This window comes from Peromyscus maniculatus, chromosome 15, assembly GCF_049852395.1.
Source record: "Peromyscus maniculatus bairdii isolate BWxNUB_F1_BW_parent chromosome 15, HU_Pman_BW_mat_3.1, whole genome shotgun sequence".
Lineage (NCBI taxonomy): Eukaryota > Metazoa > Chordata > Mammalia > Rodentia > Cricetidae > Peromyscus > Peromyscus maniculatus.
Genome location: NC_134866.1, coordinates 48,755,828 through 48,774,389, shown reverse-complemented (window position 1 = coordinate 48,774,389; position 18,562 = coordinate 48,755,828). Strand labels below are relative to the sequence as shown.

Below are 18,562 nucleotides of genomic sequence, written 5' to 3'. Positions count from 1 at the left end.
AGGTGTTGGTGAGATTGCCCTACTAAACAACCTGCTCAGCAGAGATCCATTAGGGAGAGGATTCAGAATCCTACAGTCTGCAGTCTGAGGAAACCAGATCAGCTGAGGAGTTGACCAATGAGCAAAACGGGACCTGAGAACACAAAAGAAGGCGCTGCCCAGCCACGGAACCAGATCACCAGAATCATAAGCCTACCCTACACTGACTGGGAACAGCTAAGCCCCCATCTCCGGACCGGCAGACCAGGTCTCTAGCCCCTAGGCCCTACCCATCAGAGTCCCAGGGACCAGACAGCTACCTTTCCCTGCTCCCCAACCAAAAAAAAAAAAAAAAAAAAAAAAAAAAAAAACTCATTGTTGGGAGTCGTGTGTTTGCAAGATATATTAGTGAATAGTCACAGAGATTACAGGAGTAACCAATCACTTTTTGATAAATTTAAGGCCACTCCATGAGATGGAACCTGACACTGCTACAGGGACCAAATCCTGAAGACTAGATAGGTCATGGGCCTGGGGGAAAGCCTATGACTATTATTCTGTTACAGGGATGACACAGCAATAAAATGACTCCTAATAACATACTGCTATAGCCATACATCAGGGCCTCGTTCAACCCCATCAGAGAAGCTGCTTCTTGCAATAGACAAGAATTAACAGAGACCTACAACTGGACAATGTTCAGAAAGTGAGACTTTGGAGCACGCAGTCCTAAATAGGATGTCTTCATCAAATCCCTTCCCTCAGAGCCTGAGAATCTATGGAGAGGAGGCAGCAGAAAGATTGGAAGAGCCAGGGGTGATGGATGACTCTAAGGAGAGTGTTTTCCAGATATCAGAATTTATGCACATAGGAACTCACAGAGACTGTGGTAGCATAAATAAGAAATGCACAGCTTTCAAGCCAGACCATGTCCTAGCACTGGGGGTGGGGTATGGACATGGGGTCCCATCCCTAACCAATATGCTATCTGCAACTGACACTTGCTGCCAAAGGAAAAAAAAAATCTCCTTTCTCTCTTTTTTTTTTTTTCCAGAGCTGAGGACTGAACCCAGGGCCTTGCGCTTGCTAGGCAAGCACTCTACCACTGAGCTAAATCCCCAACCCCAAAATCTCCTTTCACTAATGGAGTACTAATGAGTATATCAAAAACACTCCAGAGCTTGCCGAACACAAAACAAACACAATAGTATTTTTATGAACTTTTCGATTCATTTTGCTTTGTTTTGGCATTTCTATCTTACTAGTATTTTTCCTATTTATTTTTATTTGTGTGTGTGTGTGGTTTTTGTTTGTTTGAGGGGTGTTTCTCAAACGTGTGTGTGTGTGTGTGTGTGTGTGTGTGTGTGTGTGTGTGTGTGTAAGAGAGAGAGAACACAAAGTTGGGTAGATAAAGAGGTGGAGAGGAAATGGGAGGAGTCGGAGGAAGGGGAAAAACATAAAATATATTGTATGAAAATTTAATTTTAAAAAAATGTAAGAAATGTTCATTGTTGGGCTGGAGAGATGGCTCATCAGTTAAGAGTAATGGCTGCTCTTTGCAGAAGACCAGAGTCTGATTCCCAGGACCCAAACAGTGGCTCACAACTATCTGTAACTCCAGTTCCAGGAGATCCAACATCCTCTTCAGGCCTTCCCATCAGGTATGCACATGGGGCACAGACAGATATACAGACAAAACATTAATACAAATGAAAATAAATAATTTCCTTTAAAAAAAATGTTCACTGGTGAATTCCTACCTGTCATTCACAAGTGTTTTGGTATAGTTTTGATACAATAAACCCTAACAGTGACCAGCAAACAGGACCAAGAAAAGCAATAGGATTAATCAGAAATGGAGTTATAAATACAGGTATGTATGATCTTATAACATTACCATATCTGAACCCATTTCTTTGACCAAATGAATCAGAATTAATAAGCAAAACACTTCAAATTAAATGGTGATGAGCTTTTACACACACACACTCTCTCTCTCCAACTTTCATGGATCAAAGTAGTACATCTCAAACTTTACTGAATATTCCTATAATCTGGATATCTTATTAAAATGCAGATTCTTTGTAAGTTATTAAACAAAAACATGATTGCTAGGAATAGAATACATCCCTATGAGTCAATGGTCAGGGAGGCCCAAGACTCCCAAAAGAATACAGGCAAACTGCCACTGCTATTGGTCACTCCCTAGAAGGGGAACATAGGGCCATGTTGCTTTAAAAAAAAAAAAAAGTCACATGCCTCACTCACAAGGTAGAGAGAACTCAAGCTAGAATTGGACTGGACGCTCCCTCTCGGCTGACTAGCTCTCACAGTCCTAGGAAGAGCGATGCTGGCTGCTGGGGAAGAACTGTCATCAACAGGCTTACGCAGCTGTGAGCCCTGTGCTCAACAATACTAACTGCAGAGGCAAGACACGCCCCGTGCCGCACGAGTGGTAAGTCTGTGTGGGGGCTAATCAACTGCAGTCTGATTGAATTTGATGCCCACTCCACAGGAGGGAATTACATCTGCTACTGTAAACCCTCTGGTACTGTAAACCCAGTCAAACACCCATGGCTGGAGAGGCGAGAGGTTCTAGAAGGAAAGCTACCTCTGCTGTTTTCCAAAATGGACATGATGTACTTATCAAAACTGCCTTCTAATTAACTGTTTATGCCTATGGGTTTGTGTTGCTATCTGCTTTGGTCAGAGAAGCTTTTTGTAATGATCAGCAGTGACTACAGAGATTCATAAATCGGTCAAAGTACTGAGACTAAATTATTGTCGAATACCCACTCACAAATATGACATCTATGACGCCGATTCCAAGGTTCAGCGAACATCATGAAAGAAGGGGCAAAAAGAGTCTAAGAGCCAGAAGAAGCAGGGGTGAGAGTGGGTGGAATGCTAACTCCTGTACTCTTGAACTCACAGCAGCTCTGACTACCAGCACAAAACCACTTCCGAGATTTGCGGGACAGTGACGGCTCAGTAGGTAGGACTGCTCTACAAGCATGAGGACCTGAGTTCAAACGCCCAGCGCCTATGTAAAAAGCTGAGCATGGGTGCACATGCCTACAACCACAACATGGGCTAGGAAGCGGGTATCAGGTACATCATGAGAGAGCTTGCTTGGCCATTCAGCCAGCCTAGCTTAAATGGAAACAATTGTTTCCATTCAAGGAAACAACACGCATTCTCCTGTACCCTCCATGTGCAAGGACAACATGGGCTAGGAAGCGAAATCAGAAATCAGGTAGATCATGAGAGAGCTTGCTTGGCCATTCAGCCAGCCTAGCTTAAATGGAAACAATTGTTTCCATTCAAGGAAACAAAACGCATTCTCCTGTGCCAGCACAGGCTTGCATCCATATCTCTCTCTCTCTCTCTCTCTCTCTCTCTCTCTCTCACACACACACACACACACACACACACACACACACACACACACACACACCACACAGATCACAAGCCTATCAACACCCTGCTATAGAATGGGGAGGGGCTCATGAGCTCCCTCCTTGAGGATTTACAGGCAATAAATGATGGGGGGGGAATGGTGTAGCTACTGGTAAGAGATCCATGAAAGTGTAAACAAATCTTCACCAACATTCCTATAAGCAATCCTAATTAATATCATAGGAAAGAGACAGACATGAAAATAGAAAAGGGATGGTTGGAACAGGAAGGGTATTAATGGAAGGGGCACAATGTACATGTATGAAAATGCCATAATGAAATCTATTATCATGTAGAATATATGCTACTAGAAAAACGTTTAAAAATACCTCAGTATGTAGATTCTGTTTCAATAACTTTTCAACTGAGCTAGAAGTGTATATTTTTACCAAACTCCCAGATTTTGAGGGGCAAGAATGCAGAACACTAATTGAACCTATCCAGTACAAAGCTTCTAACTGTAGGCTTATTGGTAGTCAGTCTCATGTTTAGAAAGTCAAACAAGTGACACTCCAGAAGCACACCTGCAAGAGATGTGATGAGCCATTCTGTAAAGCACCCTGGAATTAGCTGATGACACCCATCATACGCACACAGTCCGAGGCTGGGGGACTACAGCACAGTGGCAAAGTGCTTGAATAACATGTGCCAGTCCTTGGGTTCTCTAACACCACAGAAAAAGAAAACAAAAGACAAAAATGAAGATGCAGAAACAGCTTAGTGGAAAAACATGTGCAAGGCTCTGGGTCCAATCCCAACACTGCAAACATGAAATAAAGATTAAAAAAAAATGTAAAATTACCAAGGGAAATACTACATTAAGCCTAATGTGGTAGCACACACCCAGCACTGGGGAAAAAAAAGAGGTAGATCTCCATGAGTTCAAGGCCAGCCTGGTCTACATATGAAGTTCCACACCAACCAAAGCTACATAGTGAGAGCCTGTCTCAATAATAATAATAATAATAATAATAATAATAATAATAATAATAAATTAGAAGGAAGATTAAATATACACACATGCAAAACAAACATCAAGAATCAGCTAATCTGCACTGGAGAAATGGCTTGGCAGTTAAGAGCACTTGCTGCTCTTCCAGAGGACCCAAGTTCGGTTCCCAGCATTTATGTCAGTTGGCTCACAACAGCCTGTAATTCCACTACCAAAAGATTCAACACCCTCTTCTGCCTGCGCCAGCACCAGCACACACATGACATAACCATACACACACGGACAAATGCACACATTAAGATTAAAAGAAAAAAATCTTGGGAAAAACTCAACTAATCAAACAGTACCTTTCCCTAAATATGACTATTTTTATTCTGGAGAAATATCTTCAGTATATTTTAAATCCAAAAGCTGCAAGCATTATTCTGCCTTCTAGTGTGGTTCTGAATGTAAATACATTCATAATATCACAAAATCTATGAAAATGTTTAATTACCAAATAATTTTTGCACGCTTCTTTAGAACCTCCAATCGTATTACTACATCCAAATTCCTCTCTCAGAATTGTCTTTTTGCTTTAAGAAGTGATATCAGGGCAGAGAACACCCTTCTGCCCTATAACTGTTAACACACGTCCACAAGCTACTGCCATAATTAAACTGTTTGCACCAGCCCCTGTGCTAGATACCATCAGAAAACATACAGGGGGAAAAAAGCCTACAATCTTATCACAACCAACAGATTCTAATTTTACAAAAATTGTCCTCGGTGTGGAACGATGTAAGAAAAGCTATCAAGCCTTGAGTACTTCATCTAATGGAGTCATTCCGCCCTTAACCAAAGAGGAATTTTAAATAATGTGAAAATGGAAGAGAGAAATCCCTATCCATGGGGGGTTACAAATATGGTTGCAAACGTCTCTTCCTTGCTTCCTTCTAAATAACAAGCAAATCTTAAAGGCGCTATCGCATACAACAGAGCTCCTTTAATGTGTGGCAAAGAGGTATGCCAATTACAACCTTGGCACCAGGAGCCAAATTATCATTCTTTGCTATTTAGGCAAATCAAATTTTGCTGCACGATTATCTCGTTCACCACTTAATAAGAGGATTAAGGGAAACTGGCAAAATGCTATGGGCATCGACATAATTTTGCTGAATCACAAATATTCCCAAATGTAAAGCTGCAGGAGTCGCCGAGCTTGAGCACTGGCGGCCATACCTCAGAATTAATCTCCTCTCAGGAAGAAAAAAAAAAAAAGAAATGTTTAAGTCTTTTTCCTTAAAAGAGAAGGAAAGGTCTAACGTTTCAAGGTTTCACAGCACTGCTTCCACAGCAAGGTCGCCTGGACAGTTACCCACAAGCACTGGTTTTAGTGGGAGAAGCACGTTCTCTTGCACTGTCCAACCCCAAGCCTCCAAGGACAAATACACCCACCTCCTGGCCGGCGACAGGGGGACACAATGGCTCTGCTTAGCCTGTCACTCAGACCCCTTGCCACCCCTCACCGTGGAGCCAGCAATGTCAGGCTTCCCGCGGCCCGGGAACCCGTGTTCCCCGAGGCTACTCCAGGGCCCGAGGGCCCGCGGACGCGGCGCACACCGCAGGTGGACCCGCGTTCCGCCCTCGGCCGGCGGGGTCTCGCTGCCCAGCCCACTCCTCCCTTCCACCCGTGCGCCTCGCGGCCCGGCCTCACCGTGTGCTTCGGCCCGGAACAGCCCGGCCCGCCCCTTTTCCACTTGTCCACACGAAGCGGCGTTGGTTGCTTCCGCGCCCCCACGCTGCGAGTCCACACGCTGCCGCCCACTGATGCCGAAAACGGCTTCTAGGAACGCGCCATGTTCCCTGTCGCCACTCCAGACGGCGCGGGCGCGCTAAAATGACGTCACGGGTTCCCGGCGCGCAGAGGAGGGGCCGGGAAAGAAGGCGATTGGATAGCGGAGAGAAGGGGAGGGAGGAGCTCGTGTTCGAACCCAAAGGCGCGCGGCCGCCAACTCGGCGCTGTGCGCCTGCGTGGTACCCGGAGCAGTGCGTAAGCACCGGGACCTGTCACTATGGAAACCGTAAGTCCCGGGAAAATCAGGCGTCTCCTGGGCTGGCTGAAGCTTAAGTGAAAGCCACTTCATCCTCACTGTTCTAGATACCAACTATTTGCTGCATGGGTCTGTCACAGCAGAGGAGGGTTATCAAAAGAATCCCGTTAATGAACCCTGCCACCATAGGTATTTTTTTTCCAAGTCTGGACTGGCTTTGAGGGTTTGTTGTTGTTGTTGTTGTTGTTGTTGTTGTTATTGTTGTTGTTTGTTTTAACAACAAAACAAAACAAAACCGGGGGGGTGTATTGTTTGTTTGTTTTAGTGTTGTGTTTTAGTGGGTCTCATAACTCCAGGCTGGCATCACAGTCTTTTTTGTAGCTCACCGTCAAATCCTGATTCCTCCACATTTCCCAAGTGTTCAGACTACTTGCATGGGATTTTTTAGATCCTGAACTTGATTGCTCTCCTCCACAGCAATACTAACGTTGAAAAGATTTCAAAAGACTAGTGCTGCCCAGCCCTGCACGCTAGTTTAAGTTTTCTTATTTTTTTTAAATTTTTTTATAATTTTTTGAAAAGATTTCTTTATTATATATAGTGTCCTGCCTGCATGTATGCCTTCACGCCAGAAGAGGGCACCAGATGTCATTACAGATGGTTGTGAGCCATCATGTGGTTGCTGGGAATTGAACTCAGGACCTCTGGAAGAACAGTTACTGCTCTTAACCTCTGAGCCAGCTCTCCAGTCCCAAGTTTTCTTATTTTTAAAAAGAGAAATTGAGCCGGGCGGTGTTGGCGCACACCTTTAATCCCAGCACTCCAGAAGCAGAGCCAGGCGGATCTCTGTGAGTTCGAGGCCAGCCTGGTCTACAGAGTGAGATCCAGGACAGGCACCAAAACTACACAGAGAAACCCTGTCTCAAAAAACCAAAAGTAATAATAAATAAAGAAATAAATAAAGAAATTGTGAGGAAGATTAACTGTGTTCATAAAGACTGATAGACATTTGTTGCTCATTTAAGATGTGCACAATAAATACAGTCTAAGCATCTTTAGGTTGAATGACCCACTTTAATCCCCAGGAAAACCCTGTAAGATAGATCCATTATTATGCCCATTTTACAAAAGAAGAAACTGGAACACAGAGAAGTTGACATGCCTAAAGTTCAATGGCCAGTAAATGCAAGCATTGAGTTTTGGACCAAAATAACAATAAGCTCTTCTTTATAAGGATGTCCCCCACACAAAGACTTTTTTTTTTAATTCAATGCAAAGATAAAAATTCCCTCAGTGACTGTCAGAGAGAAGTGATGAAATCAAATACATATAAAATGAAATGCACAACTGACCATTTAAATTAAATATTAAGGATTGGGGGATATTTGTTGACTTGCTGATAAATTTCCGGTGTATCCCGAAAAGAAGTTACCAAAGAATATGTTCAGGAATGTCCCATATTTGGAAATAAAAAAAGGCCAAAATTCTAACTGGCACTGCCAATTATTGGATGGGACTGTGGCTGTGCTGCATTTTATCTTTGCTTAGTTGTATCTTCTGATTTTATAGAAATATTGCACATCTGAAATTTAAGTATGCATAGAGTTAGGTGAGATATTACCAAAATACAGATGCTTGGTGCTGGACAAATGGTTCAGTGGCTAAGAGCACGTGCTAATCTTCTAGAGGACCCGAGTGCTGTTCCCAGAATTCACATGGTGTAAATCCAGTTCCAGAAGTTCCAGTGCCCTCTTCTGAACTCTGCTGGCATTAAGCACACACCTGGTGTGCATACATATATGCAGGCAAAACATCCATGCCCATAAAATAAATCTTTTAAACAATTTAAAATTTCCTTAAAAGTAAATTCAGGCCTTAGCTGGTCAGAGGACTGAACTGGTAAAGGCACTTAACACCAAGTTGTGGCTGAGTTTGATGCCTGGGTCACACATGGTGGGAAAAGAACCAGTTCCCAATAGTTGTCTTCTGGCTTTTGCATAAGCTCACAATTAATTTAAAAATTATGTTATGGGTCCTGATTAATTTCTCATACAAGGTCCCATGTAATGCAAGTTGGTTTTAAACTCACTATGTAGCTAAGGATAATCTTGGATTTCTGATAGAAATCTGTCTCCTAGATTCTGACATTGCAAGCATGTAATGCCCAGTTTATGTTGTGCTGGAGGATCAAATCCAGGGCTTTATTCATGCTAGGCAAGCACCCAACAATTGAGTTACATCCCCAGCACCAGATCTTGATTAATTAATTTGGTTGGTCTAAAATGTATCCACATTCCAGTTGATGCCAATGTTACCAGCCCATAGATGACATGTTTAGTAGAAGAGCTGTAAGAAATATTTTATGTAGCAGGAGGATTATCTAAAGCCCAGTGGTGGTGGCACATGCCTTGAATCCCAGCACTCAGGAGACAGAGGCAGGCAGATCTCTGTCAGTTCGAGGCCAGGACAGCCAGAGCTACACAGAAAAACCCTGTCTAGAAATAGCAATAGGAAAAGGAAGGAGGAGGAGAAGGAGGAGGAGGAGAATGGAAGTAAAAGATTACCCAATTAAAACGAAAAAACTGATCAGGATTCAAATAGTATCACAGAGATCAGGGAGCCTGAATGAGTCTGACCTAGGTCTTCTGCATGTATGTTGTGGTTGTGTAGTTTGGTGTTCTTGTGGGATTTTAACAATGAGAGCGGGTAATGTCTCTGAATCCCTTGCCTGCCATTTAGGACCTTTTTCTGCCTACTGGGTTGCCTCATCCAGCGTTGATGTGAGAATATGTGCCTGGTCTATTGTGGTTTGTTATGCCATATTTGGTTGATGTCCCGGGAGGCCTGCTCTTTTTTTTTTTTTTTTTTTTTTTTTTTTTTTTGGTTTTCTGACATAAGGTTTCTCTATATAACAATCCTGGCTGTCCTGGAACTTGCTCTGTAGACCAGGCTGGCCTCAGACTCACAGAGATCCACCTGCCTCTGCCTCCCGAGTGCTGGGCTTAAAGGAATGCACTACTTCCTGGCTGTGGCCTGCTCTTTTCTGAGGGAAGGTGGAGGGAGAGTGGATCTTGGGGAAAGTGGAGGTGGGTGTAGTGGGGGAGAGAAGGGGGGAAACTGCAGTCAGGATGAAATATATGAGAGAAGAATAAATTTAAAAAAGGGAAAAAAGAAAAAGAAATGGTTTCAAAAATAGAACCCTTCTATTGGGGTAATGGGTCTTTTGAAAATCTGAGGAAAGGTTTAATTTAGAAAAATGAGCATATACAAATTGTATCTATCATACTAGGATGCCAAATTAGGGCATATTCAGAAGTCTTAATTTTAACTAGTATTGAATGGAATATCTAGGTACCAAATTTGTACCAGGCTCTTCCTTTTAGGCCACCAACCACTTCCCAAATCATGACACGGAGACTTATTATTAGTTTTGAATGCTTGGCCTAGCTTAGGCTCGTTTCTGGCTAGCTCTTTTAACTTAAATTAACTTGTTTCTCTTTATCTGCCTTTTGCCTTGGGGTTTATTACCTTTCTTACTTCTGTATATCTTACTTTCTCTACTTCTCTGGCTGGCTGGTGGCTGCCTGCCTGGCTTCTGGCCCCAGAGGTCTCCCTCCTCCTCTCCTCTCTTCTCTCACTCCTCTTGAGCCTAGATTTCTCCTCCTATTTATTCTCTCTGCCTGCCAGACCCGCCTATCCCTCTCCTGCATAGCTATTGGCCATTTCAGCTCTTTATTAGAAGAATCAGCTGCCTTAGGTAGGCAAGGTGAAACAAATGCAACACATCTTTACATAATTAAACAAATGCATTATAAACAAAGTAACACACCTTTACACAGCTAAAGTAATATTCTGCAGCATAAACAAATGTAACACATCTTTGCCCAGTAAAAAAAAATGTGGCACAACACATATTATTGACAAAACAAATATTTATATCTAGATAATTAATCTCAATCTACTGTGCTTCATTACTATATTTGCATACTCTAGATTTTTAGAGAAAAGGGCAAATACTAGAATTAATTTATCATTGTGTATCTTCAGGATATATTCAAACCTTTTTAATTTGTTTTGTTTTGGGGGGGTGTAGGGAGGGTTAATTGCTAGGGATAGAACACACACACTGCCTAGAATACACCACTAAACTATATCCCCAGTATGTATTTGAAAATCTTAATACACATTCAGTGCTTTTCACATATAGTTGAGAACTACAAAGAGAAAGCATAAAGTTGATGATAAAAATGCTATATTATAGAAACATCAGGGACTGGAGAGATGGCTCAGAGGTTAAGAGTACTTGTTGCTCTTGCAGAGAATCTGGGTTTAATTCCCAACATCCATATGGTTGTTCACAACCGTCTATAATTCCAGTTCCAGGAGATCCACTGACTTCTTATGATCTTTGAGGGTACCAGGCAAGCACTTGGGGCACAGACTTACATGCAAGCAAGCAAAATACTTACATGCATAAAATAAATATAAAATTAATTCTTTAAAGAAGCATATACTTCTTTCTCTTGCCTGACACATGTGCAGGCACATACACACACATTTTTAACACGAGTCAAATGTGGTGACACATGTCTGTAATCCTAGAACTCATGAGGAGAAGATTGTGAGTTTGAGGCCAACCTGACTTACATACCCAGGCCACCTTTGTCTATACACCAAGATCTTGGTCTCAGGGAGGAAAAGGCCAGGCATAATAGTGAACATCTATACCTCTATAATCCCAGCACATGAGATTTGGAAGCTCAAGGATTAAGAGTTTAAGGACAGAGTTGGAGAGATAGCTCAGAGGTTGGGAGCACTGGCTGCTCTTCAAGAGGTCCTCAGTTCAATTTCCAGCAACCACATGGTGGCTCACAACCATCAATAATGAGATCTGGTGCCCTCTTCTGGCCTGCAGGTAGAACACTGTATAACTGTATACATAATAAATAAATCTTTAAAGAGAGAGAGAGAGAGAGAGAGAGAGAGAGAGAGAGAGAGAGAGAGAGAGAGTGAGTTAGTTTAAGGATAGACTCAGCTACATAACAGTTTGTGGCCACCCTGGGCTACTGGGAGGCTGAAGCAGGAGGCCTGCCACAAGTTTAAGAATGTGCTTCATGATGTGCTCCAGGTGAGCCAGAACTACAAAATGAGACTCTGTCTCAAAAAGTCGACAAACCACCAACCAAACTTGCAAAAGAACAGGAATTTCAAAGTTATACATATCTGAAGACCCTTGGAGAGGCTGAGAAAGCTCAGTGGTGGAGTGCTTGCCTGTTATGCATAAGGCACTGGGTTTGATTCTTAGCGCTACAAAAATGATTAATTCTGTGGAGCTGTTTTCATTTTCTAGGTTCTACTAGAATTATTATGATGCTCAAGCTGATCAGATTAAGAAACATCTCTAGGGACAGGCCCTGCACCTCGTCAGGGCAGCACAGTTGAGCCAGCCCTGTTAGCAGAGGTGTGGGTGAGCCAGCCCCAAAGTTGTGAGCATGGGAGAGCCGGCCCCATTTCTCATCTGATGGACCACCCCTACAGCTGCCCAGGCCTAGATCCAGGGTTATGACTTGGCCTGCCTCAAATCCACCCAATGTATGACCTGCTGGAGCACATAAAGGAAGCCGACCTGCAGACCCAAAGCTGCAGGATCTCCACAACTCAGAGCATCAACAGGATACTCAGGAAAAATCCTAGTGAGGACCCAGCGTTGATAGTGTAGTAGAAACCAGAGGTCTCAAACCAGACCAATGACTCTGCAACAAACACTTGCAAGTAAAGATTATGGACAAAGGGATTTAAAGTGTCTTACTGTGTCACACTGCAGCTTCCATGCTGTGAGATGTCTTTCTGTACGCTGTGAATATGTGTTGCTCCCACTGGCTAATAAATAAAGCTGCATGTTGCTGGAGAGCTTCTCTCCAGGTTCCACCAAGCCCCGCAGTCCCACAATCCAAGTATAAAATAATCACTCAGACGCTTATAATACTTATAAACTGTATGGCCGTGGCAGGCTTCTTGCTAACTGTTCTTATATCTTAAATTAACCCATTTCTATAAATCTCTACCTTGCCACGTGGCTGGTGGCTTACCGGCATCTTTACATGCTGCTTGTCCTGGCGGTGGCTGCAGTGTCTCTCCCTCCTTCCTGTTTCCCCAATTCTCCTCTCTCCTTGTCCCGCCTATACTTCCTGTCTGGTCACTGGCCATCAGTGTTTTATTTATATAGAGCGATATCCACAGCAGCTGCATGGGCCTTTGGCAGGGCAGGATGGAGCCAGGTGGAAAATCCAAGAGAGATAGTGAGAGAAGAAAGGAGAGTCGGGGTAGATGCCAACCCTCTGCCCTAAGAGCCATAAGTAATGGGACAAAGGTAAAGCCACAGAACATGTGACATAGATTAATAGAAATGGGTTGAGTTAAGTTATAAGAGCTAGCTAACAAGAAGCCTGACCCATAGGCCATACAGTTTGTAATAGTAGAAGCCTCTGTGAGTTTACTTGGGACCAAGTGGCTGTGGAACACAGGTGGGAGAGATTTGTCCTGACTGAGGGGCCAGGCAGGACTGGAAAAACTTCCGGCTACACTTCCACGATGAGATTTTTTTATTTTTTCCCCCTCTTTTTACTTTTTCCTCCCCCCCCCACCCCCGCTTAAATTTTGTTTTGTCTCAGGGGAGTGCAGGGGCAGAGGGTGGATGTGAAGGGACAGAGAAATGAATGGGACCAAGATACATGATGTAAAAGACAAAGAATAAATTTAAATAAATAAGGAAAGGAAGGAAGGAAGAAAAAGGAACATCTCTGGGATTAGTAAAGCTCACTTCTGGATATGTCTATGAGGGTGTTGATCATGAGGGCTTTGACCTACTGACTGATTCAAAATCTGAATACTACTGTTACCTATGGAAGACGAAGGTCTAGTTACAGAAAGGAAACTGCTAGGGGTGTGCATTTGAGGAGTGTATCTTTTACCTGGCCACTCCCTATTTTCTTTCTGGATGCCATGAGGTAAATATCTTTCCTCTATCATGACTTTCCTCAATGTACCTTGCTACCAGCCTCAAAGCAATGGAGCCAGTTGTCCCTGGATTGACATCTTGAAACAACAAAGCAAAGTAAACCATCCTCCCTTGTTTTCCTGATATTTAACACAGTGATAAACATCTTACTAACACAAGTATCCAAATAGTTTATGAGATGCTTATGACTCGAATAATTTTTACATATAATACAATTGTTTCTACTTTGCAAAAGGATATAAAGATAAGTTGTTGCTGGAGGGCTTCTCTCCAGGTTCCCCAAGCCCTGCAGTCCCACAATCCACATATAAAATAATCACTCAGACGCTTATATCACTTATAAACTGTATGGCTGTGGCAGGCTTCTTGCTAACTGTTCTTTTATCTTAAATTAATCCATTTCTATAAATCTATACCTTGCCACGTGGCTGGTGGCTTACCGGCATCTTCACATGCTGCTTGTCCTGGCGGTGGCTGCAGTGTCTCTCCTCCAGCCTTCCACTTCCCAGAATTCTCCTCTCTCCTTGTCCCACCTACTTCCTGCCTGGCAACCTACTTCCTGCCTGGTCACTGGCCATCAGTGTTTTATTTATATAGAATGATATCCATAGCATTTCCCCTTTTTTTTCTTTTTTTAAAAAGTAAGGTTTTAACTTTAACATGGTAAAATTACATATAACAAAACAATTATCGAGCAAGAATTACAGTTACAATATTAAAGAAGATGTCCTATCTATCTTATATTTGTGAGTTTAAGGTTTTATATCTAACTTATCTTTTGTCATAACTGAGGAAATTACAACTATCTAGTTTTCAACCACATCAAAGACCTGAGAAGGAACATAATGGTACCTGAGAAATGGTAGATGGATGCAAGCAACTTTCGGGAATCTTGCAAAAGTAGACCAAGACAGCTGGCAGCCTGGACAGTCACCTAATGTTTCTCAGCATTGTTGGTGCATTCAAATTGGCTACAGGCCTAGAGTATCTGACAAACCATTTTCAGAAGCAGGATTTCTGAAAGACCATCTTACCCTGTCTTGGCAGAGTACAGTGGTCGCTTTGCTTGTGTCCCGCTTGTCCAGAAAGGACAGCATTGCATTTGTATTGTCAGCCATCAAGGCAAGGGCAGGTCTTTGCCCAGTAGGCCATTTTGTGCCAAGAAGACAAACTTCCAAATGGAAATGTCTTAGAAGCCCAACATTCTCTCGGGATCAAATTAGTGCAGCCAGGAGCAATTGTGTCTCATGTCAACAGAATTCTAAGTTATTTAAATGCCATATTCTCTAGGTCTATGAAGTGTTTGAAGATTACCTATCTATCTGAAATATATCTATGTATACCTAGAAGACTTAACTAACATGGCTAAAAATATGATTATCATAGATGACTAATTATTAATCTATTTTTAATTATCCATTACAATTTTAAATGAGTTACATAAACATAATACCTCAAACAATAATAGAAATATATATATATATACAGTATAACAAAATTAACTTCAAGTTTGTATCAATAAACTAAAATTTATACCAATGTAAAACATTTTAAACAAGTTGTTCTTTAAAAGTAGGTTCATTAATCTACCCTTTTATCTTATCATCTCCATATCCTCCTATATATCTAATCATATCCCCTTTTTCTTTTTTAGAAAGAGATCACATTTATAATCAACCTGTTTTAAATAAAAATATTGGTTTTTCTCTGTCCCACACCAGAGGGCTCTTCTGATTTGGAACACAAGAATCTCTTAACCATTTTTTTTAAAGCAATATGTCTGGGTTTAGAGGGGGAGTGAGCCAATTCCACCTCTAAAGCCAGCTTGGTATATTTGGGAATTTGGGCGTAGCATCTCTTACTACTTCCTGCTGGAGGGGGGCACTGTATCTTATGGGGACGCAAAGGAAATTTTAAGCCTATGGGGTAGTCCTTGAGGCTGTATTGTGTGAACCAGTTGCCTTGAAACCGCTCTGGATGTTGGATCATCTGGGCCATGGTGTCCCCGGAGGCCTTTCAGGGGGCCTTGGCTGGTGAAACCTGATGTATCTTAATCTGGAACAAATCCACAACCTCTGGCTTTCTGTGGAAACAAAAGCAAAACCTCTTTTCCAAAATAACATATCCTTATATCCAAATTTTGAAGTCAAGGTACCTTTAAAATATACATTTTGGCATAACTCAACAGCTTTTGTAATCAAATGTTTTTCTTCAGTTACGAATATCAAAGAGAACATAATCCAGATTCTCTGTGTGGTAGCCATCTTTACGTGGCTTATTTTTTATATTGCCTTGAGCTTATTGCTTTAAACTGCACCATTTTAAGACTGAAACGGCGGTGTGGCTGCTGGCTCCGCCCACTTTAGCTTCCCAACATGGCAGTGGTACGTTTTCCGCCAGCTCTGGGAGTCATCAAGTCTCAGAAATAGTGGGTCTAAGCTTTTATCAAAGCAGCGTGTAGCCCAGACACCTTTTTTTTTTTACATACTAGTAAAGACTAAATCTACTACACAGCGTAATGTACCGCTGGCAGACGCCTCATTCCCGCCACACTGCCGGTCAAACGCACACGCCAGGAACTCGCCAGTGTTCAAACCCGCGTTTTGCGGCGTCTAGCTGCCCATATGAGACAAGAAGCAGGAACCTGGTTTTGGCTCTGTTTAGAATTGGTTATTAAATATTGTCAGGTTTAAGGTGGAAACTCGAGCCGTTGGGCGCCATTTGTTGCTGGGGGGCTTCTCTCCAGGTTCCCCAAGCCCTGCAGTCCCACAGTCCACTTATAAAATAATCACTCAGACGCTTATATCACTTATAAACTGTATGGCCGTGGCAGGCTTCTTGCTAACTGTTCTTTTATCTTAAATTAACCCATTTTTTTAAATCTATACCTTGCCACGTGGCTGGTGGCTTACCGGCATCTTCACATGCTGCTTGTCCTGGCGGTGGCTGCAGTGTCTCTCCTCCAGCCTTCCACTTCCCAGAATTCTCCTCTCTCCTTGTCCCACCTACTTCCTGCCTGGCAACCTACTTCCTGCCTGGTCACTGGCCATCAGTGTTTTATTTATATAGAATGATATCCACAGCAATAAGTATAAAATATAGTGGGTGCCCCACAGACACAGAAGCAATCCCAATTACAAGACCAATTTTTCAAGTCTGAGAGATGACTTAGCAGTTAAGTCTTTGTTGCTTTTCCAGAGGACTCAAGTTCAGCTCCTAGCATCTGAGTTCAAAACCACCTATTAACTCCAGCTCCAGGTGATCTGTTGCCCTGTTCTGACCCTTGGGGGTACTACACACACACACACACACACACACACACACACACACACACACACACACATACACAGCATACATACAATCACACAAATCAATCAATCTTGTCTGTTATGGTGGTGCAGGCCTTTAATCTCAGTGTTCAAGAGGCAGAAGCAAGTGGATTTCTGTGAGTTTGAGGCCATCCTGGTCTATATAGTGAATTCTAGACCAACCAGGGATACATAATGAGATCCTGTAGCTAGAGTTTTCCTGCCTTGCCCACAGTCAGGACAAATCTGTCACCTGCCAGTCCCACAGCCGCTCAGACCCAACCAAGTAAACACAGAGACTTATATTGCTTACAAACTGTATGGCTGTGGCAGGCTTCTTGCTAACTGTTCTTATAGCTTAAATTAATCCATTTCCATAAATCTATACCTTGCCACATGGCTCGTGACTTACTGGAGTCTTCACATGGTGCTTGTCATAGCGGCGGCTGGCAGTGTCTCCTTCTGCCTTCCTGTTCTTTCTTTTCTCCTCTCTGTTAGTCCCGCCTATACTTCCTGCCTAGCCACTGGCCAATCAGTGTTTTATTTATTGACCAATCAGAGTAATTTGACATACAGACCATCCCACAGCAAGATCCTGTCTCAAAAAAAAAAAAAAAAAAAAAAAAAGCTGCTCAAAGGCTTATTGGATATGTATAACTTTTTTTTTTTTTTTTTTTGAGACAGGGTTTCTCTGTGTAGCTTTGTGCTTTTCCTGGATTGCGCTCTGTAGACCAGGCTAGCCTCGAACTCACAAAGATCCACCTGCCTCTGCCTCCCGAGTGCTGGGATTAAAGGCATGCGCCGCCGCCGCCGCCACCGCCGCCGCCGCCGCCGCCGCCGCCGCCACCACCACCACCACCACCACCCGGCTGGATATGTATAACTTTTTAATACCTGTTTTTTTCCCTTGTACTAGTACACTCATTTTTTTTTTCATTTCTATAGAGATTTCTCATCAGTTATAGCACCTTAATGCAGGCAGCAGTATTGGGAAGAAAGACAATTCCTCTTCTGTTCTTTTGATATCTTCAGCATGGTCTCAGCTTAAGTTGATACAAGATGAGTTAGCAGGTGCAATGCATATTATTTGTAGTATTAATAGTATGTGGTCCTGGAGATCAAACTCAAGGCCTCACACATTCTGGCCAAGCCTTGCACCACATGACTACCTCTCAGCCTACTACTTTTGAATAACTTTTACAAAAATGTGTGAGAGTCCATCTACATATACGCCATGCACACATGTGGAGGTCAGAGATTGCACCTTCCATCCTGATGAGGCAGGTTTCTGCCACAGTGCAGGGCACTCCAGGCTAGCTGGCCTTCAGGCTCCCAAGCCATCTCCACCCATAGGAATGCAAGGTTCACTCACAGATACAGTATCTGTTGGCAACCTCACCTTGAACCATGGTGGTGAATTTTTCACCTGCCAAATACTGTCCTGCTTCATTTCTTTTTCTATTTTTCCTTCTATTTTGTTCAAAAAGCTGTCATTTCTTTCTTTCTTTTCTTTCTTTTTCTTTTTTTTTTTCTTTTTGGTTTTTCGAGACAGGGTTTCTCTGTGTAGCTTTGCACCTTTCCTGGGAACTCACTTGGTATCCCAGGCTGGCCTCGAACTCACAGAGATCCACCTGGCTTTGCCTCCCGGGTGCTGGGATTAAAGGCGTGCACCACCAACGCCCAGCGAAAAAGCTGTCATTTCTTGATTGTCTTGTTCATCACTGCCATAACTCTGAAGGTCCAGAAACACTAATCCATGTGGGTAAATTCTCAAACTGACAAAGCTGCCATTTGTGTGTGTGTGTGTGTCTGT

At 42.8% G+C, this 18,562-nt stretch overlaps 1 protein-coding gene across 6 annotated transcripts in view; it reads right to left on the bottom strand.

The window, feature by feature from the left end:
- Ipo11 (importin 11) overlaps nucleotides 1–6,266 on the bottom strand; it is a 179,397-nt gene extending 173,131 nt beyond the window's left edge. For all 6 annotated transcript variants that reach the window (XM_015989110.3, XM_006995670.3, XM_076551935.1 and 3 more), the window contains exon 1: nucleotides 6,087–6,266. The gene's annotated coding sequence lies outside the window, so the exon portion shown is untranslated. The remainder of the gene's footprint in view (nucleotides 1–6,086) is intronic.
- Nucleotides 6,267–18,562: the final 12,296 nt, after the last annotated feature.